Source organism: Papaver somniferum, chromosome 10 (assembly GCF_003573695.1).
Source record: "Papaver somniferum cultivar HN1 chromosome 10, ASM357369v1, whole genome shotgun sequence".
NCBI classification, from domain to species: Eukaryota; Viridiplantae; Streptophyta; class Magnoliopsida; order Ranunculales; family Papaveraceae; genus Papaver; species Papaver somniferum.
The window spans coordinates 60,655,444-60,678,058 of NC_039367.1; the positions used below are offsets into that span (position 1 = coordinate 60,655,444).

The 22,615-nt window shown below is 36.7% G+C and overlaps 6 non-coding genes across 6 annotated transcripts; all 6 read left to right on the top strand.

The window, feature by feature from the left end:
• The first annotated feature begins 13,852 nt into the window (after window positions 1-13,852).
• On the top strand, window positions 13,853-13,993 carry LOC113319898. Its single transcript, XR_003345870.1, has one exon. It is a non-coding gene; the product is annotated as a small nucleolar RNA snoR134 (small nucleolar RNA).
• A 241-nt stretch (window positions 13,994-14,234) lies between these two features.
• LOC113319887 lies at window positions 14,235-14,320 on the top strand. The gene has a single exon (XR_003345863.1). It is a non-coding gene; the product is annotated as a small nucleolar RNA U36a (small nucleolar RNA).
• Window positions 14,321-14,387: 67 nt separating this feature from the next.
• On the top strand, window positions 14,388-14,474 carry LOC113319814. Its single transcript, XR_003345799.1, has one exon. It is a non-coding gene; the product is annotated as a small nucleolar RNA Z223 (small nucleolar RNA).
• An 84-nt stretch (window positions 14,475-14,558) lies between these two features.
• LOC113319822 lies at window positions 14,559-14,672 on the top strand. The gene has a single exon (XR_003345804.1). It is a non-coding gene; the product is annotated as a small nucleolar RNA Z278 (small nucleolar RNA).
• Window positions 14,673-14,827: 155 nt separating this feature from the next.
• On the top strand, window positions 14,828-14,931 carry LOC113319869. Its single transcript, XR_003345845.1, has one exon. It is a non-coding gene; the product is annotated as a small nucleolar RNA snoR97 (small nucleolar RNA).
• Window positions 14,932-15,066: 135 nt separating this feature from the next.
• Window positions 15,067-15,173, top strand: LOC113319868. Its single transcript, XR_003345844.1, has one exon. It is a non-coding gene; the product is annotated as a small nucleolar RNA snoR97 (small nucleolar RNA).
• The last annotated feature ends 7,442 nt before the right edge of the window (window positions 15,174-22,615 follow it).

The following is a 22,615-nucleotide window of genomic DNA, read 5'->3' on the forward strand; positions in this document are numbered from 1 at the left end:
GCAATTGAAAATGATTGTAACAACACCTAGGAAAAACGAGAAATAAAATTTCATTTTTACACAGAACAATTGATGTTGTTTCGATGACCACAAAGAAATGTGGCATAGAACTAGCCACGTCACCCATTTACTCTCTTGTGCAGCTCACATGCTTGGCAAAGAGATGATTTCTTTGCTCAACCTCCTGGCCATCGCATGATTTAAGTGGTGCGGCCCTTGAGTTGTTGCCTTCCCAGCTCTGGCTCCTTTGGCACACAAGTTGCAAGCGCCAATTTAGCTTCTAAGCCATTTGTTCTCAGGGTGAGAGGATTTTACTTGTAATTCCTGTAAAAGCTCTAAAATATAATTATTAGCGAAATATCGAGGTCTAGCCAGTATAAATGTGGGTATAAAAGTGTCGCACTTACGTTCTTATCAAATCACATCTTTAGATTAGCATGATTGATAATACTAGTATGAATATGTAATCAATACGACAATACACAATCATGCATGACACAAATATTACGTGGTTCACCTACCTTTTGTAGGCTACATCCAAGGCCAAAACTACCCTGGAATCTTTAATAAACTAGTTATATAAACAGGTAGCGACAAACGACTTAGAAACAACAAGACATATTAGGAATAACTTACCTTTTCCTTTGTTCTTCTTCTTTCCTAAACCTTCATCACAATGGATGCTTCCACTTTAGACAAGAACATGAAGAACATCATGAATTTTAGCTTATAATATTTGAACCCTAAAACTCTAGATTTCTTCCATACCCGTTCTTTCTACTAGTCTCCCTTCTCACGTAGTTTTTGCCTCATCACCAACCATTATAGGACACAATAGTTGTGACCCTCGATCACTCTCGTTATCGAGAGAATTCTCAAGAAAATAATTCTCTTCACCATCTAAGCCCTCTTATATAGTTTTTATATACTTGCTCCTCGAATCTTAGAGAACTTCTAAGAATAATCTCATACCTTTATTAGGAAACTCTAAACTTGGAATCCACATAACTCAGGAAACACCCCGACTTACGCTCCGGAGAATTCTAGAACCACTTTTACGTAAAAAAATCCAAACAATATAATATATCATCCAAATAGGGTAGATTATTTAGTCAGAGTTATTGGGTTAAAATTCATGAAACCATTTGTACTAAACCAGGTAATCCTCATAACTGGGATCATGCAACATTGTTTTGTCGATTTGTAACCATAAGAAAACAAGAAGAATTTGTATCTTTAGTTCGGGTTGTTAATCAATATCTACTTAAATGTGAAACCAATGCTGAAGTTGTAATGCGATCCCAAGATAAATAGCAACCCTCATGAATCACATTTATCGAGGTTCATTGTTTCTTCGTAAAATTTCTGAAATATGTTATCTCAAAGGGTAAAATAAACATAATACTTATGTATCCATTTTTGCGTACTTTGTATTGGAATACGAATTTTGTTGCTACCTTGTGGAGGCTGGGAACCAGAAGTCATGTTGCAGAAAATTAAAAGAGTTTTGTTTGGGATTAGAAGAAATATGGGAGAGGTGCAGAGAAGGTTGAAATGATGAGGGTACCAAGTACACCACAATCTTTTCGATATCAACCTATATGAATGATACCTTGCATGATATAATATAGACATAATTGTCAAGAAGATAGCAACCACAAGGTATACACTTACTATATTGTAAAAATCCATAACTGAACCTAACTATAACGATCAACCCAAGTATTTGGATTAACGTACAAGTGCAATTACTTTAATTATAATTAAACCTTAATTATAATATGGGAAGTAAAGTAAAATCAAACAACAAGATTTTGTTAACGAGGAAACCGCAAATGCAGAAAAACCCAGGGGCCGAGTCTAGTTTTGAATACTCTCGTAATTAAGTATATATACAAAGACCACTACCAACTTCGTATAGTTGCGACCAGGTAATTTTTCCATAGTTACCAAGTTTCCTCAGTATCCATGCGCCTACAACCAATCTGGCCAACGCACGGGAAGACTGAACCATTCTATTTTCTCATTATCTCACCATTCTATCTTATGATACTATGTCGTATGATTTATGGTAGGTTTATTGTAGAGAAGAAGTTTCAATTCAAGTTTGTCTTGTTAAACATCTCTAAATATGATTCAAGCATTGGATGTTCAAAGGTCCTCAACAATATTAGTTCAAAATAATTTATCGTTCAAGAATTAATTTGTCGATCAATTGAAAATTGCTCAAGAAAATGATTTTATCATTTAGGAGTGTTTCAAACATCAAAAGAGATAAACTCAGAACTTCTGATATTTCGACTCATGGTAGGTTGTCGAAATAGTTCCCAAACCATGGATATATGAGTTTTTGAAATATAGGGAAGGTTGGCGAACCAATTCGCAAACTGTAAGTTCAGTTGGGGACGGTTCATGAACCGCAGTGATCTGAAATTTTCTAGTTGGTATAAAAAGGCTAGCAGTTGGCAAACACGGTTCACGAACCGTGTCCATATGAGTTCACGAGCCGAGTAGGGTTGGAGAACCCAGTTCATGAACCTAACACCCAGTCTCGTGAACTATTTTCCTTACGATTCACAAACCATTTCACAAAGGTCCCAGTAAAATTTAGCAGATGATCAAAGACTTATTTTTGAAATATGTTTAGCATTGCTATGACTCTTGTAACACCTCTAAGACATCATTGATCACCAAAAAAATTGTGTATGTGTATCATGATTAAATTCTTAAGTGTTTAAATGAACATCAAATTTCTTATAGCTCATAAGGCATATTTGCCAAAGAATGGTCATTATACAAGTTTCCTTGATCGGACCATCGTGTATATTCTTTTGTGTGATTTCGAGACTAACTCTTACATGCTTACATGAAACCCAAGTTAGAGTTTCATATAAACATAAAAAGTGTTTTCTTGAATCTCAAGTTATCTGAGCTTGAATTCTAAACAACCCTTAGTATTAAAAAACTATAAATAAAGATGTTCTTTCAATTGGGAAATTCAATCCATGACTCTTTGTATCCTAGCTGATAGCTAGAGTCGTCCTCGATAAACCTTTTTAGGTTAACGACTAAAAATCTTCGCTTTGGGATTCGTGAAGCCAGGTCCAACTATTTTTATCCTAATAGTTCGTATATCCTAATTTTGTTGTTCTTTTATCGAGGTTCTCGTAATCTCTTTCAGGCAAGATAAATAGTAATAATAACGTTCTCTTTGTCTCAGACTTTGTGATTCTTCAAGATAGATATCTTAAAAGTATTCTTAATTAATAAATTAAAGATTATCCTTAAGAGGTGGTAAATAATCCAGGATTCTCATCTAAGTGAGTGTAAGTTTTCCAGATTTGTGAGGTATGCTAGTGTTGCAGCAAAAATGTTTTTGCAACAATCCTCGAGGTTCGTATACGAAGATAAGATTTAAGCCGTCAGATGACTCAGAAGTATTCTTCGTGATACACTTTTGGTAGATGAAGAAATTCAGCTACTTGTTGAATCAGCTCCTTATCTTCAATAATTTTTGGTAGATGGGGGGGGGGGGGGGGGGGGGGGGGGGGAGGGGCACCTGCAAAAGATACTACGATGTCTCAATGAGTAAGAGCTCTAAGCAGGTTTTTATGGAGAGATAAGGATTATAAATGTATACCTTTCTAGCAGAAATTCCTCATATATTTATAGGTTGTAGAGGGTATGCATCCAGTCAATTACTTGTCTGCATTTATTTTGATAATGTACCTAGACCAAATGCTCTCCAGGTTCATCTTTATTTGAAATCGGAATTATGTATCTAGACATTAAAAATGTACTTAGTCCAATAAATAATCTATATTCATCCCCTCTTTTTAGGATGACCAGATTAATTAATGTATTTGGACTAAATACACAATTAGATTAATTCTAACTTTCTGGTTTGAATTTCTGCCTGGTCTTACCATCAACAAATTCATCCACTTTTTAGGATACAATGAATTTAGTCATCTTTAATAAAGGCCGACTGATTAGGTTTTTAACCCTTAATGGATTTAGGCTTCAACCCATGATCTAATTAAATGTTTTTGTTTAAGGCTAATGTGATGAAGATCTTATTAAGCCCATTCCATATCAATGTGGTCCAAACATCGGCCCCTCTTAATTCCCAACTTGTTGGTGGATTAAGAAGAGTGTCATGGATCAGTTGCTTCATAGTTGTACTCTGGCGCCCCCAATCTACGTGTTGAAATGATATGGTAGTCTGCTTGGAACAAGGTTGCACTTGGTGATGCTAGACGAGAGTTTTCCATAGTCGAATATGAATGATGCTTGATGATTATATCACGAGTTTGAAGTTATGTGTTTTCTGCTGTAACAGGTCTTATTGCTTGCAGCACAACAACTTTTTTTTTCTTTCGTTGTGTCAGCTATTGCACTGACTGCTATAAATATTGGCATGTCTCTTGGATAATGTATCTCGTTTTTGAGACAAGAGTTCGTAGTTGCACTGTCGCAAAACTTGGTGAGAATTTTTGCTTGTGATGAGTGCAATACTTAAGTCTTCACTTATGATTTGAGGTCGTAGTACAACTTCACAGTTCGGAAAAAAACTGGTGTATTCCTTCTGCGAAGTATAGACCATTGTGCTTAGATATGTATGATGATGTATAAATATACTCCAATTGATGTTCCAATAATGATGATGATGCTGAATCGTGATCTATACCCTTTAGATGGTTGTAAAATATCACTACTACTCATGCATTGAGAGCTTGATAAGTGGTGTTCTTCGAGTGATGCTTCATTATATCTCATACCTAACCGGGGAGCATGAGGTAAAATATGAAACTCATTCCTTTGATATCTTCATATTATATAGATGCTTTTTTTTTCTCCTTCTGTTTTTTTTCACACCATCCGTCCTTGCTATTTTTTTTCCTTCTCCTCGCTCTTTTCCTCCATGTCCAACAAAGCCTCTTCATCCAAATATTTTTTATTTTATTTTTCCTCTTTTACTCTAGTTCCAAGTATACTTCTTCATGCAAATGACTTTTTACTTTTTTTTTCTCTCCTCGTTTTAGCTCCAAGAAAGCTTCTTCATGCATATAATAATTTTTACTCCATCAAAGATAGTTCGCAAATCAATTTTATTTTTTATATCCTTTCGATCCCGCTCCAGTAAAGCTTCTTTTTGCAAACATATATATACATATATATATTCCATTTTCGCTCCCGTTCCAACAAAGTTTCTTCATGCATTTTTTATTTAACTCCATCTAAGTTTCTTCGTTAATTGTTTTTTTTCTCTCGCTTTAACTCCTTCTCCAACAAAGCTTCCTCGTGTAATTTTTTATAATTTTCTCGGAAAAAGCTTCTTCGCAAAATAACTTTTGTTCATTCCAGCTCCGTTAAAGTTTATATATGCGATTTTATAATCTTTATTATTTTTTTCTTTAACTTTAGCTCCAGATCGACCAACAAAAATTTATATTTCTTTTCCCTATATAATGAACTCTCATTGCCCTGAGAATGGAGCTTCATTGCCCATGGAACAAGGTCCTTCCTATTCTTGAGCCTACGCTAACCGGTTTAGGTTTAACTTGCTCGCAAATTTGCGCAAGTATTGGCTAAGACCGTACAAGGAATTTTTTTTTTAAATATTTCCTCTAATTAAAGCCAAGTTGGTTTGGTTCTCACTGTCCTGAGATGGGGATCCATTTCCCATGGAACAAGGTCCTTGCTATTCTTGAGCCTGCGCTAAACCGGTTTAGCTTGTTCGAAAATTTGCGCAAGTATTGACTAAGACCGTGCAAGGAATATTTTTTGAAACATTCCTATAATCAAAGCCAAGTTATGATCGGTGCTAGCTAAGCGAGAGTTATTGTTTAACTGTTCTGGCTAGTATGCCCGAAGTTTGTGTCCGATATTAGCTATGCGAGTGTTATTGCTAAATGACTTTGGCTAGTATCAAAGTGTGTGGATCATGCATTTGTTTATGAGTTGTGCATTTGTATGTGAATCGTGCATTTTTTGTATGACTAGAAAATGCGAACAACGTAAGCAAATTGAGCAATCGTTTAGGCTTACCTTATGAGGCGCGAATGGGTCCAACATCAGAAATATGCATTTCGAAGTCAATTGTCACTATTTAATCAAGTTGTTGGAGTTCCAAGTTTTTGGATTCATTTTGCTGTTGCTCGCTTAATATAACTTCCCTCCTGCTAGCTTATCTATCAGGCATAATGCCTCCCCAGGCGCCCATAGTTGTTCGACTATTGTGAGTAAAATTTGCAATGGTTTGTAAGTCAAACTGTTTTAAACTCGTACAAGTTTGAACTTGGAACGATGCAAAAGAACAGATCGTTGATTCGATTGTGAGCTGGATCACTAGTTGGATCAACAAGGAATGCTGGTTCCATGGGTTGCATCGTTGGGGAAGTCTTGAGTTTGATTGATTGACCAAGGGCGTGTCTATAAAAGCTCGGTTATGGGGCGACCAAGTAACTAGAAAATTGGCCTAGTGATATGTTAGTGTTGCTTTTCGCTTATTTTGTACGAGTATACAACTTGAGAGATGAATGTTTGCGATGCTAAGTTAAGAGAGCATGAATATGTTGATTGTATTGCAACTTACGCCAATAGTTGATGTTCATGTCGCTAAGCAAAAATTGTTGACAATCATCCTCACACGTGTATTCTGCATGCGTGTCTTTTTTTATATGTAACAACAAGATTGCACATGGTGGAATACATCGAAGATTATTCCCATGTAAGCCATCTGAGGTGATTGGATCCTATTTGCAGGCGACACGGAGGAATAACAATCTTTGTTTTGTGTTTCTTTTGCTTTCTATAGTTTGCACTTGTTTGAGCGTTGGTTTTCGACGTAATACTCCTTTCGCTTTCGTTCGTCGAGGTATCCACTTTGCTTCTTCTCGCCGAGGTATTCCTACTGCTCGCGCCTGTTTTTTATCCATTGGGTAGGTCCCGACCGTCGTTCTGATTCCTCGGCGATGCGATGGCTTTCGTAGTGGTCATTCGGTTGTTGATATTCCCTTGTGATATTATCTGCTTCAATTTCTTACCTCTCATATGATCTGTGTCTCCTATCGTTACCACTCCGTACATATTGTGCCCGCCAACCCTCATGTGAAAGTCGTGCATGCCGACGTGGAACGACACTTTCAGAGTATTGGGTATTAGCCATTTGCAATCTCTTATCCACTAAGGTCTCCATCAGTCTATTTGACTATTTTCCTTTTCTAACTGTTGTAATATTTCGAGTATACCCGAATCTCTGGGTGTTACTCTGGTCCTCTCTACTTGCACAATACGCGAGGCTATATAAAAGCCTCTATTGTCAAGGGAATTTGGACGCGATTTTAACATGTTCTTTTGATGCTGATCTAAATCTATTTCTTTCAGATTAGCACCTTCACTTAAAAGAGGGGTTTCAATACGTACTCGCGATTTCTATTACTTATCCCGTGGGTATAAGTTCTTGAAGAAAGACGTCATAATATCGTCATTGCTGGTGATGTTTCAACTTCTTCTTGGAGTGGGTGATCAACAGTGTTCCGAATTCTTCCTACTCTTGCATCTGCATAAATGTTTCATCACTCTGAATTGCTTGTGATGTAGCTCTATCTTGATTATTTTTTTTTATGATTCCTTCTCTGCCCCACGGTGGGCGCCAAAAGATGTTGTAGCAAAAATATTTTTGCAACAATCCTCGCGATTCGTATATGAAGATCAAATTTAAGTTGTTAGATGACTCAACAGTATTCTTCGTGATACACTCCTGGTGGATGAAGAAATTCAGCTACTTGTTGAATCAACTCCTTATCTTCAATAATTGTTAGTAGATGAAATTCTGTGTGTGGGGGGTAGGGGGTACCTGAAAAAGTGGGGGTCTAACAACCACACCCAATATTTCGCTTAGCAATCTGTATGGACAAACTCCAATATACTTTTAAGAGAATCAACTAGACAGTCAGACTCAATCTTAATAAAAATATATCAAAAAGTTATATCTCACTTTCTCGATTCAATACTTACTCAAGAGAATAGAAATCTGCGAGTCTAATTGAATACAAGAGAAACTACTTGAACGGTACCAAAGACCAATGTTCGATGATAAATCAATTTCAATCAACAACCAAAGGTTGGATTTACCAATTGATCGATTCAATGCACAACCAGTGATATTTCAATTATAGAACAAAATATAATGCGGAAAAGAAATAACACAGACACCAGAAGTTTTGTTAACGAGGAAACCGCAAATACAAAAAAAACCCGGGACCTAGTCCAGATTAAACACCACACTGTATTAAGCCGCTACAGATACTAGCCTACTACAAACTAACTTCGGTTTGGACTGTAGTTGAAACCTAATCAATCTAACATTAATTCAAGGTATGGTTGTGTTCCTTACGTCTCTGATCCCAGCAGGATACAACGCACTTGATTCCCTTAGTTGATCCCACCCACAACTAAGAGTTGCTACGACCCAAAGTCGAAGACTTGATAAACAAATCTGTCTCACACAGAAAAGTCTATAGGAATAGATAAATCTGTCTCTCACAAAAATACCTACGGGTTTTGTTCCGTTTTTTTGATAAATCAAGGTGAACATGAACCAATTGATATACAAAACTTATATTCCCGAAGAAAAACCTAGAAATATCAATCACCTCACAATAATCTTAATCGACTAGCGAAACAAGATATTATGGAATCACAAACGATGAGTTGAAGGTGTTTGTGACTACTTTTCTATCTTGCATATCGGAGATATAAGTCTTAAGCCAATCTTACGATTGTACTCAATCACGATAGAAACAACAAGATCAGATCACGCAACTACAGAGAAAATAATTGGGTCTGGCTTCACAATCCCAATGAAGTCTTTAAGTCGTTAACCCACTGGGTTTCGTGAAAAACCTAAGGTTAAAGGAGAATCGACTCTTATACAACTAGTATAACACATGAGGTGCGGGGATTAGGTTTCCCATTTGTTAGAGTTCTCCTTTATATAGTCTCCAAATCAGGGTTAGCAATCTAAGTTACCTTGGTAACAAACCATTAAATATTCACCGTTAGATGAAAACCTGATTAGATTCAAGCTAATATCTTTCAATCGTTAGATCGAACTTAACTTGTTATACACAAATGAAATGTAACTTCATTTAGGTTTGACGAACCGTACTTAAACGTGTACACTTAGTTGGTTCAACAGTAGTTAACCAATGGTTAGTCATATGAGAACTTTCATATCAACCTTATTCATCTTCACCATAACTAGTTCAAATGACTCAAATGAAATAGTTAGAGAGTTGTTCAATTGCTTAGATCTCATAGAAGTATACAAGACACAATCAAACCAAAATCGGTTTTGATTCACTCGAATCGATTCATGAACATTATAGCCACGGTTTGGAAAGATTGCATTTCTTATTATATAAATGTTTTAGTTCATGAATAAACCGATTTTAGAAAGTAACCTACCTAAGTATGCGAACAGGTATGCGTACTTAAGTAATCGGATTGAGTTTGTTTTTACTTTGAAACTCCCGCACAAATTCACGGACGTGAACTTTCCGCCAGTATACTTACCCGGATTTCCAACAACCGCCAGTACGCGTACGAGCACGCATACTTTGGGTTCCCAGTTTTGGACTTTTACAAAAAATGTGAGAACACAATATGTTTATATTCAAAGATGGTTACATGTTCTAAACTCTCATTTCAATCATTGAAACTTTCTTAAAGGATGTTATATAGTTGTTATTCATAAACTATTTTTCATCAAAGTGATTTTCAATTTATTGAAATAATCAACATGACTTTCGTCACGAGTAAAAATGAACTTGGCTAAAGCGAAAGCTTACCAACACGTATTTCTAGAAATAGATAAACGAGATAAACTCGGCTCGAAATAACAAATGTGTATAATCGAAGTATATATAGCGATACGACTTTTGTCTCAATATAGGAGATGGAATAGATAGACTTTTGAGTGATAGATAAGTTCAAGTCTACACATACCTTTTTGTTGACAAAGTTCCACAAGTTCCTTGAGGAGTTCTTCGTCTTCGCATGATGAACGCCGTGGAGTCTAGAGCTCAACTACACTTACTATCCTAGTCCGAGACTTAGCTATAAGTAGACTAGAAATCAAGACTTATAGTTTTTACAACTAAACTTGACAAACAAGTTTGAGATAGCAACGCTTGCGAGTTCGACTGAGCAGTGCTGTAACATCAGCTCCTTATCTTCAATAATTGTTGGTAGATGAAAGCGGGGGGTACCTGCAAAAGACACTCCGATGCCTCGATGAGTAAGAGCTCTAAGCAGGTTTTTATGGAGACGGAAGGATTAGAAATGTGTACCTTTCTAGTAGAAATTCCTCCTGTATTTATAGGTTGTAGAGGGTATACATCCAGTCAATTACCTGTCTGCATTCATTTTGATAATGTACCCAGACCGAATACTCTCTATGTTCATCTTTATTTGAAATCATAATTATGTTTCTAGACATTAAAAAGGTACTTAGTCCAATAAATAATCTATATTCATCCCCTCCTTTCAGGATGACCAGATTAATTAAAGTATTTGGACTAAATACACAACTATATTACTTCCAACTTCCTGGTTTGAATTTCTGCCTGGTCTTACCATCAACAAATTCATCCACTTTTTAGGATACAATGAATTTAGTCACCTTTAATAAAGGCCAACTGATTAGTTTTTTAACCCTTAATGGATTTAGGCTTCAACCCATGATCCAATTAAATGTTTTCGTTTAAGGCTAATGGGCTGGAGATCTTATTAAGCGCATTCCATATTATATGGTCCAAACAACTAGCTTTGTCTATTGAAAATACATTTCTAAGCCTTGGTCTGTGATCAGAAAGGAAATCAAATAAGCTTATCTGTTAGAGGAAGATTGGTATAAAAAATCTTCACTTAGGTTGAAGCAACTCTTAGGATGTAAAGAATGTCAACTAAGGGAATCAACTGTGTAGAGCCTTGTGGGGCTCAAGAGACGTAAGGAGCGCGAGTGTAACTGAATCGCTTGAAGGGTGGATTCGGTATTAAATACATTTCAGTACGAAGTATGATAGTAGGCTAGGGTTTGTAGAGGCTTAATACAATTTGGTATTCAAATATGGACGAGGTCCCTGGGTTTTTATGCAATTGCGATTTCCGCGTTAGCAAAACTTCTGGTGTCTTGTGTTTTTACCTTTCTGTATTATATTGTTTATCTTTAAAATGAGATTTACACAAGTAGTGCATATTCAACTTTAAGGGTGGATTCGGTCTCAAATACATTTCAGTCCGAAGTCTGATAGCAGACTAGGGTTTGTAGCAGCTTAATACAATTTGATGTTCAAATATGGACGAGGTCCCTGGGTTTTTATGCAATTGCGGTTTCCGCGTTAGCAAAACTTCTGGTGTCTTGTGTTTTTACCTTTCCGTATTATATTGTTTATCTTTAGAATAGGATTTACACAAGTAGTGCGTATTCGATTTTAGTAGATATGTCCATATAACTACGATCGACTACGAGACGTTTTTCTTGTAGAATTCGTATTTTGAAAGATATATAATAAGCTTAATACTTGGCAGAATTCCGATTGTATTATTTGGATACGACTAGATCGATCTTGGATATATATTTTTGAGATCGTCCAAGTACTCTTCTTAACAATCAGGTTCACAAACTTCATAGTCTATACATTTCGATTGAGAAGAGATAGAGATATAAACTCTACATCCACATTGTCAAGGATCATTAAATAGATTTACTTGCAATTGTGTTAGGTTTTGTCCATATAGGTGGCCGAACGAAAAAGTTGGTGGTGTACTTGATACTCTCTCCTTTTCAAGTTGGATCCCGACCGATCAAGTGTGTGCACGAAGTAAATCACAAACATCATAAAACAATAAGAAATCTTCTTGTCTTCAAGTCTTTGATATCAAAGTACCTAAACAAGCAAACCTGATTCCCTTGTGATCGGTCAAGCACGGAATGGAGTCCTTTAACAATGAATGATCACAAGCCTATCGTCAGATCTAAAAACATATATGAACTCCGTTAATTCTTGATCTAGTTTGAGTGACCTTATATCAGAAGAGAATGTTCTCAAAATAAACTAACTAGGTGCAATCAAGATTTATAACAACCGTTAGTCAATCAAATCAATAATTTTTGACCGAGTACTATTTTGGTTTTTACACTATTTTCTTCTCATTATTTACATACTATAAAAAATTTCACATAAAATTTAGATACATTTTCTTTTCCATTTTCTTTTTTTCACTCTTTATTCATTTTCTTCTCCTCTGAGTTTTTGACCGATTTTAATATTGAAATTATATAAATTATCTATATTGTTAAATGAAAATGAAAATTATATTTTGGCTCAGCGATGGAGTAATTTAGAACCATGGAGGACATCTGCCATTGTCATACGTTCATTATACGCAGATTTGGATGCCGATGGCAAAACTAAAATCCGCTATGTTTTGGATTGGATGCAGTCATGCGGAAGGGGGTAAAACTGGAATCATTTTTTGGGCACTACTCAAAAATGCAAGGGACTACTCTTCATTTTTTTTAGTGGATATTAGAAGTAATTTTGGGTCACCCCTTATCTAAGTTTTTTTAATACCAAATTTGCCCTTGGTAATAAATTTAGTTAGTGTAGTGATTAGTGAGTTAATTAATGTTTAGTGAGATAAAATCAATAAGTTGATTTTTTTCAAAAGAAGAATTATTGAGTGGGAGAAGAAGAAGATGATAATGAAGATGAGGGTTTTGGAAGGAAAAAAGTTAGATATTTTTCTTTAAGAGCCACAACAAGAGTACGATGTTTTGGGTACTCATGGATACTTCAAATTTAGTTAATGGTGCTTGAATTGGCCAAAACATTTCTGAAATGAACAATTTACAAATTGATTTCGATTTGGTTAAAAAAGTTCGGCTACGACATTTGAAGAACAGGTAACCGAACTCAGCTTTGATGGAGTTTTTTCTTTCAGAGAAAAGTTCGGTTGGGAGATTTTTTTTTTGCGACATAACCGAACTTTTTGCGACGAAACTGTTTTTTTTTGCGACGTAACCGAACTTTTTGCGACGTAGCCGAAATTTTCTCTGAAAAAAGAAAAAACCTCCATTAAAGTTGAGTTCGGCTAGTTCGACAAAGTTTTTCACATAATTCATAACCGAACTTCTCTCTGCAACTTCCATTTTCAACTCATTTTGATGATTAATTCTCATTTTTCAACCAAAAATGAATGAAAAATAATGGGTTTGTTATAATTTTGGCTTTGATTTTGTTTTGTTAATGATTCAAATTAAGCTATATATAGAGGTGGCGGTGGTGGTGGTTTGAGGTGGTCGGTGGTGGTGGTGAGCAGCGATGGTGGTGGTGATGGGAGGAGGTGGTTATATATACATATATGGTAAGGGTAGGTTAGTCATTTCCACACTTTGGGACACCCCTTATAACTATAGGGTAGATATTCTTATCACTTAGTAGTCCCCCACCATTTTAGAGTAGTCCCCAAAATATCGTTCTAAAATTGCACCAATTAGACCATGCTCCCCCGCTTAATACCCACATTATGTTGGGCCGTTCATTCGTGCGATCTCATCAAACTGAAACATTGACCCATTAGGGTTTGGGAAAGTGTTAACCTAAACCTATATAAAAAGAGGCGCCTCTCCTCTCTCAAACCATTGTGTTCTGGATCTGGATTGCTTTCCTACTTTTCCATGGTTAGGGTTTCCGATTCAGCATCTTCTTCATCACATCTCTTTGATTTTTGTTAAATATTTTTTGTTTTGTTTTTAGTTAGATATGTCTGAATTTAAGATCTGCACGTCGCACCCCGGGCTTCTCTGAAAATATTTCAATGACGAAGAAAGCCCCAATGCTCGTGCTAAAGCTGCGCCATTTAGTGTTGCAGGTTTGCTTTGATTCAACAGCTTATTTGTGTCAAAATAATGGCTAAATCTCATTGTTTTTGTTGTAACTTCTTGATTATTGTTGCCTCTCCACACCTTTGAGCTTACTAATCAAATAATCTACTTAGATTTGCTCAGTCATAGAGGCAAATATGAAAATCGGTCTGGTTACACGTGGGGGTTTACTTATTTCGATGGTTTTACCTCTAAAAACTCTGGCTACATCTATTGAATATGAATTTGTGTTAGATTTTGAGTAAATGTTTTATGTCTTAGTCTTCAATCATAAAATTGGCTATGATTACAAAATACCCGCGCTTCTGAGAGTGATCTATGAAGCTAAAAAGGTAAAATGGTTGAATTTCTTGATATGAGCCATTATTGATAGACTAAACGATTTAGGGTTAGATATTTTATTCGGTTATGTAATTGAATTCATTTGGAAATTCGGCAGTGATGATTATTACACGGCTTTATGCCAGTTCTGCTTCAGAAAATTCTTGATAGAGAAGCTGAAATATCTGAGCCTAGTTTTGTTTATCTTTTTATAGATTCTAGATGTGTGTATGAAATTTTTATAAAGATTAATGAGTTGAATCAGTGTGTTAATTGAAAAGCCTGTGATGATGTTATCCAATTAGTCGAGATGTAGTGGAACTGAGACCCTGTTTACAGGGAGAACCCCTTGGGGAAACTATATTCATATGACAGTAATGGATCTAACTGAGGCATTATGGCATTTTTTATACTGATTTGGCATGCATTATTATTATTATTATTATTTTTGTTGTTGTTGTTGCTACTTGTGGTAAATGTGCAGTTTTTGTGGTATCATATTTTGAGTGTGGACAGTAAGCCAACTTATGTCCTGTTAGCTGGTGTGTGCGGATATCTTGTGGAGACTGAAACAACTCATAGTGTGTGTTGTAAGACTTGTTTCTTCTCTCAATGTTTAATGAGATTGGAGCTTTTACAGCAGCACTACATTTTCTAAGTAAAAAATCCGACTTGAAAGTTGAAACTTTAATTCAATTTTGTCTTTTCACCAAGGATGTATCATTGTTGTTTGCACATCGGAGTTTTCTTGCTGCAAAATACTGAGTTTTAACTATTCTTCATGTACTGTTAACTGGTGGACATGAAGACTGAAAAAACTCATAGAGCGTGTGTTGTCTATCAGCTTCTTCTTTCGTAATCAACGAGATGGGAGTTAAATAACAGCACTACATTTTCTAAAGCAACAGCGTTACTTGAATTTTGGTGTTTCACTTGGGAATTTTGGTGTTTCACTAGTTTAGGTTGTTTAATAAGTATGCAGGTCAAAGGTCTTGGCTCTTGAGGCACCTCTGGAAGCGTCTGCTAGTAAAGAAATAACAATTACACAGGAGTTATGCCAATTGTATTTTTTGAGTTATTAGTTCCGTTTGAATCTATGAAATTGAAGTTCTTATTTTATTGTAACACGAGATCTATTTTACAACAGTCCATCACAGCAAAGTAGAGAGCCTCAAGGCAATGTCTAACTTTGGATTCTAGTGGACTCAGATTAGATTTCTCTTTTTACTAGTATATGCTTCACTATTCCATGGAAGATCTATTCAGTTAAAGGAGAGAATATAAAATATTGTTCTAGTATTTCATTTCTTGTAATATGACAAGTTATACTAAGCTGTTCTATTTTGCATAAATGTGAATCAATCCTTCAGAATTTAGATTATGAATCACCTAAAATATCAACTAGTCAAATCATCATAATTTTCATATGAATTAAGATTGAAATAACATAAATCATAAAATGTGAAATTACATTTGAAACCACATGAGGCAGCAGGAGCATCAGCATCCTCGAAAAGAATTGTTTCAAGCTCCTCCACAAAGTTAATAGGTCTTATGATCTCCTTAATCTCCTGCAGTCTTCATCTCTTTGAAAGCTGTTTTGCCTGCCTTAATCTCCTGCAGTCTTCATCTCTTTAAAATTTGTCCTTCCATCAAAAAAAAAAAAAAAAACTGTTTTGCTGGATGATATGCAGCTTGATTAACACCTGTGCTCTCATAATTAACAAAAATAAATAAATAACGAGATTTGGACATTATCTTAGTGCGCGTCTATTATTATCTCCTTGAGAAGGGGAAACAAAATCTCTAATCTCTTGCCATCGAGAGGGATGGCCCAACTCAAACACGTGTTGCAAGCACCACACTGCCAAGGAGCCGGTCGTATGTCTAGTCTTACTCAAACCATCATCAGCTTGCTGAAAAATATGGCAAAGGCAGCCAGCAAGTGTTCTGGAGTTGCACAGCAGTTCAAAATCATATTTCTTATGTTGCAAAGCAAGTGCAAGGCCGTCCTTGACCCCATCCAACATACGATAGAAATAAAATTTTCCATTTTGTTGCACGAAGCAGAGGCAACTACTGGCTTTCCACATGGATCACGCAAAATAACACCGTATCCCCCCACTCCTGTTTCCAGGTTCCGAAGACCAAGAAATGATCCAACTCCCCTTTCCTAGGGTGTCATTCTCTCAACCGGATGACTTGCTCGACCATGGTACATACCCATATAAATATAACAAATTAGACTTGGGTCGGAATGTAGAAGGCTCCTCAGCTTCACAGTCTTTATTACCCTCCTCCTGCAATCGTATTTGGTGATACAGAGACACAGTTAGAATGAGAAAAAAATAACAAACGTTTTCATGGGTTAGTACGAAAGAAATTGAAAGGAAATTATGATTCATTTGTACTACTCACTGAACGGGTATTTGTTTCACCCTTCATCCTCTTGTTTGGAAACAAGACTGACTGGGTTGTTGTTCTGTCAACGCCTTCTTCAATGTCTTCAGATTCAGAGTCACTATCTTCAGATTCAGTGGCAGCAATAGGATACTCCTCTCGGTGAGCATCAGATAAAGAGCTACCAGAGAAGTCATCTTCTTCTTCTTCTTCTTCAATTTGTTGTTCAGATTTGGGCGGACACATAGAGAAATTGGCAGTTGCAGCAGGGACATGGGTGTGGGAATCATGAATTTTCAAATCCTTGTTTGCTCTGGTTACACGACTGCAATGCATAACAACCCATAATTATAGTATCCAAGACACGCTGATATGTAAATCAATCTGTGAGATCGGACTTAGTCAGACGAGTCAGCACCAGCTAGGTGATTTTTTCTTTTCTTTTTAATAAATTACTGAGTAAGCACCAGCTAGCTGGCAAGTGGCAATGTATAGTGGCATCAAACAAAACTACCTTAAGTAAATCATACAACTACTAAAGGGTTTCAATCACAAAATCAAAAATGGTGATGATGAATTTTACCGTGTTGACATGGCTACAGTTGATCAGATCCAAGTCCCAAAAATTCTTATCCCACCCTTTGAAACTAAACGCAATATCTGAATGAAATCGAACAAAAAATCTGGAAAAAAAAGAGAACAACCTATCCCTTCCAAGAACACCGAGGGAGACGGTGGGTTTAAGAATTTATATAGGTGAGACCTAAATCCAACCTCTGAGAATTTACTCTGACGTGGATATTTACTTGCTTCTTTAACTTGGTAGTCGACTCCCAGATTTTATCCCAAGCCGTGGCCCTTTAAAAGATAGATTTCCGCCTATTTTCAAGGTGTGCAAGGGCAAACAAGCGTCAGTCGCTGGAATGGAAGATTGCAGTGTCAGATTAGGAGGGGATTGACTTCGGAAGAAACTTCATTGGGGTTTATCATGGAACGAGTTGGGGCCTATACATAGCTTGAATGTTGCAGATGATACTATAAACATCCTTGATGGTTTTTGAGTTTAGAAATGTTATGAGATGCAATTAACTGAAGAGGCGAAATAGGATTTTGATAAGTAAGTTTGAAAAAAAAAAAAACTATTTCAAAGGTCAGCTTATGCTTTGGGCGAACTTTCATAATTCTTTGCCACCTTGAGTATGTTGAAACGCAGGGGTGTGACGTGCAAGACGATAATTGTCTATTTTGTAAAAAGGAGGTAGAAACCGGGATCCCATTTTTGTACGAGTTGGAACAAGGTATTTGGTGAATATCTTCCACGATTTAATTGTGGAGATATGAAAGTTTATTTATACTTATCAAAGACTGCAATGCAGTTACAATAGTTGTTACAGATTCAAAAACAAGTTCAAAGACTTTGTTTTAATAGACCATACACATAACCATAGGAATAATCCTAGTTACTAGGTCTATTGACTAACTGAAGTGACTCTGTTGAGCTGTCTTGAATCTTATCCTTAACATCCCCTCAAGTTGTACCGTAGCTGGAGGATGTGCAACTTGGATCTTAAAATTTGAAATCTTGGCGCAGCTAGTCCCTTTGTAAATATGTCGGCCAATTGATCTCTTGAACTGATAAACCTCACACTCAGCTGTTTGTTAGCAACACGTTCTCTGACAAAGTGGTAGTCTATTTCGATGTGTTCCGTTCGAGCATGAAACACTGGATTTGCTGTGAGATAAGTAGCCCATAGATTGTCACACCAGAGAATAGGAATTGTAGACGTAACACCAAGCTCCATTAACAATGATTGAATCCAAACTAGTTCAGAAGTTGCAATTGCAACACCACGGTATTCTGCCTCTATACTATACTTGGACACTGTCTTTTGTTTTCGAGCACTCCAGGAAATCAAGTTGCCACCAAAGTATATACAATATCCACTAGTGGATCTTCGATCATCTAAGCTGCCTGCCCAATCCGCATTAGAGTATGCATGAAGAGAAAAATCTTTCTTGGAATTCAGATGCAAACCATAATCCACGGTACTCTTCAGGTATCTGAGTATTCGTTTAACAAGCTCCCAATGTTCAATAAACGGATCATGCACATATTGGCACACTTTGTTTACAGCTACAGAAATATCTGGTCTCGTTAGATGCAAATATTGCAGTGCACCCACCACATTGCGATATAAAGTGGCATCCGTGAATCTTGCAGTGCCATCTTTTTGAATCTTCACATTTGAACCAAGTGGTGTACTTAATGTCTTCACTCCATCCATCTTAACACGCTTGAGAAGATCTGACACGTATTTTCGCCGAGTTAGAACCAACTCATTGTCTTGACGTAAAACTTATATACCCAAAAAGAAAGATAGATCACCCATATCCTTAAGTGCAAACTCAGAGCCAAGAGCTGCAATTAAATTACTGATTTGCGCCGTATCTGACCCAGTGACAATTATATCGTCGACGTACACAAGAACATAAGTGATCGACGTGGGTGTTTTACAGACAAAGAGAGAACTGTCTGCAATAGACCCCTTGAAACCAATCTTTACTAAGTAGGTACTCAGTCTTGAAAACCAAGCACGCGACGCTTGTTTAAGTCCATACAAGGACTTATGCAATTTGCAAACATGATTTGGATAATTAGGGTCTACATAACCTGCTGGCTGCTTCATGTATACGCCCTCTTCAAGTTGGCCATACAAGAAAGCATTTTCAACGTCCAGCTGCTTAAGTGGCCATTGATTCATTACCGCAATGGATAAAACTAATCGAATGGTACAAGGCTTGATTACCGGTCTGAAATTCTCAATGTAATCCACACATTCTTTCTGATTGAATCGCTTTGCAACAAGTCGAGCTTTGTGGCGATCAGTCGTACCATCTATATTTTGCTTCACACGAAAAACCCATTTCGAGCCGACAACGTTCATACCATCTTCATATTTAACCAATGAATAAGTCCTGTTTCGAATTAGAGAATTTATTTGTGTATCTATTGCTGATCTCCATTTTGGATTTTTGCTAGTTTCTGAATAACATGTAAGTTCCATGAAATCAGACTTAGGAAGTGGGAGCTTCGTAGCAGCCAAGCACAGCCTCTGAACAGGTTTACTAATTCCTGATTTTTCTCTAGTAACCATAGGGTGTGAAGCCGCATCACTCCGAGATGATTGTACTTCTGGATGATCTTGTGGTGCAATATCTGAAGTTGCCGATGCTGCAGAATTATCATGTGATGCTGACTGCGCTGGAATGGAAGGTTCAGGTAGAGAAGCAGAACTGGCAGGTGAAGCAACATCATCAGTCTGAGTAGAAATCTCAGGAGAAACTGGGGATTGTGGTTCAACACCATCCTGTGGAAATTTTAAACTTCTACTTCGAAAATGAGATGTTAGAAGTAAACTTGTATCAGATGGTGTAATACCTGGATTTGACACTGGAACGTGCTGCTGCATTGGCTTGAATTGGAAGGTCTGTTTTCAAATCTTACATGACGAGAGATGTATAATCAACCAGATTGTCTGTGAAGACATTGATAACCCTTACGTGCATTGTTGTAGCCTATAAACGCACATGGTACAGACCTTGGTTCTAGTTTTTTTGTGTTGTATGACCTAAGACATGGGTATGCAAGACAACCAAAAACTCTTAGGAAAGAATAGTCAGACCTTTTATGGAAGAGAAGTTCAAGTGGAGTTCATTGTTCAGTTGCAGATTTTGGAAGCCTGTTTATCAAATAATAGGCTGTAGTGAATGCATCAGACCAATATGACATTGGCATGTGTGCTTGAAACAGAAGAGCTAAGCCAGATTCTGTTACATGGCGAATTCTTCTTTCGGCGATTCCATTTTGAGGTGAGGTATGAGGACATGAAAATCTGTGTTGTATGCCAGAATTGTTAAGATAAGCAATGAACTTCTTGTACTCTTAAATGTAAAATGTGAATAAACATCCATAACAAGCATATAATATCGAAAACCAGTTCTGGACAATTTTGGCGACACCCATATGTCAGAAACTACCAAACTTAAAGGTGTGTCAATTATTGAAGTGCTAAGAGAAAATGGCAAATTTTTGCTTTTGCTAACATGACAAGAATGACAGTAATCAATCTTTTTATTGGAGACTGATAAGGAAAACTTATGGCAAATGCTTGAGACAGTGCGCATCATTGGGTGGCCCATACGTTGATGCCATATTGGGTAGGAAGAAGCAACATGAGCTTGAGGCTTGACTGGATCATCTAGCTTGTCAATGCCTTCAAAAATATAAAGACCATTCCTATTCAGCTTTCGCAGCAGTGTTATTACCGTGTGCATGTCCTTCACAAAGAAATGAGTAGTGTGAAACTCAAAATAAACTGCATTATCTTTACAAAATTGTGAAACAGATAGCAAATTGGTTTTAATCTGAGGAACATGGAAAATTTGGTTCAATTTGACTGTCTTGAGTTATAGGTAAAAAAAGCTTTACCAACATTAGCAATGTTCAAAGCATTGCCATTACCAAATTGAACTTGCTCAGTTCTATCATATTCATGAGGAATAGTCAAGTTCCTCAAATCTGCAGTTAAGTGATGGGTAGCTCCAATATCAGTCACCCACTGATTTGCATGTTTACCTCCAGGAAGAACAATGTAGGCTGCTGGTGGTTTGTTTTGATTGTTGTTTGATTTTTCGTACCTAAACCAACACCTATCACCTATCTGCCTGATGACTCTTCTTTTTACAGATCTGACATTTTTCTGCAAAGGGTGTTTGAGCAGGCTGATTTCGACGCTGATATTGATTGTTGAACATCTGATTTGGCCCTTGGTTTTGCTGGTTGAAATTTCTTGGAGCAGGTCTGCTAGAAGATGCTGAGTTTGAGGAAGCAACATTCGCAATGGGTTGTTGAATCAACGTCGGTTGTTGTTCAAGCCTCATATCAAATGTAAGCTGATGTGCATAGAACATATCCATCTCCATATCTTCAATGGTTCCCAATGCAGTTACAATGGGATCATAGGACTGATTCAGTCAGTTGCAGATTGCTTGCTTTTTTTCATCATCAGTTGTAGTATACCCTGATGCTGCAAGTTGATCAAACAGATTCTTAGCATCATTCAAGAATTTTTTTAATGATTTGTTACCTTTGCTGAGAGAGTGAAGCTGCTTCTTAAGATTTATCACATGAATCTTAGTTTCTGGAACAAAATAGCCTTCAAGTTTGTCCCAGACATGTTTGGCAGTAGTTAGTCCTCGTACATGGCAGAGAACTTCCGGTGTTAATGTAGATTTTAACCACCCTACAAGTAGTGAATCCTGTGATTCATAGTCTGTAAACTTTGGGTTTACTGCATCTGAATTTGGAAGAGTTCTTGATGGTATTTCTTCCGATCCATCAATGAAACCTTGTAGGCCATATCCTTTGAGAATAAGCTGAAATTGAGTTTTCCAAAGAGAGTAGTTGGTTTCTGTAAGTTTCAGAGTCACAAGATGATGAATCTGAATATTTCTTAGAGTATTGGTATTGCTGTTTGTTGTCATTGTTTTTGTTTTTGTGTTTTTGATGCTGAATAAACGTGGGTAGGATCGAATGGATGATACCAAGTTAGAACAAGGTATTTGGTGAATATGTTCCACAGTTTAATTGTGGAGATATGAAAGTTTATTTATACTTATCAAAGACTGCAATGCAGTTACAATAATTGTTACAGATTCAAAAAAAAGTTCAAAGACTTTGTTTTAACAGACCATACACATAGCCATATGAAAAGTCCTAGTTACTAGGTCTATTTACTAACTGAAGTGACTCTGTTGAGCTGTCTTGAATCCTATCCTTAACAGTATGTTGTCAATTTGCCTTTGAAGATTGGTATCACTTTCTTAATGTGTTTTGAGTTTGATGGGTAGCTCCTAATACAATGAAGAAGTTTCTTA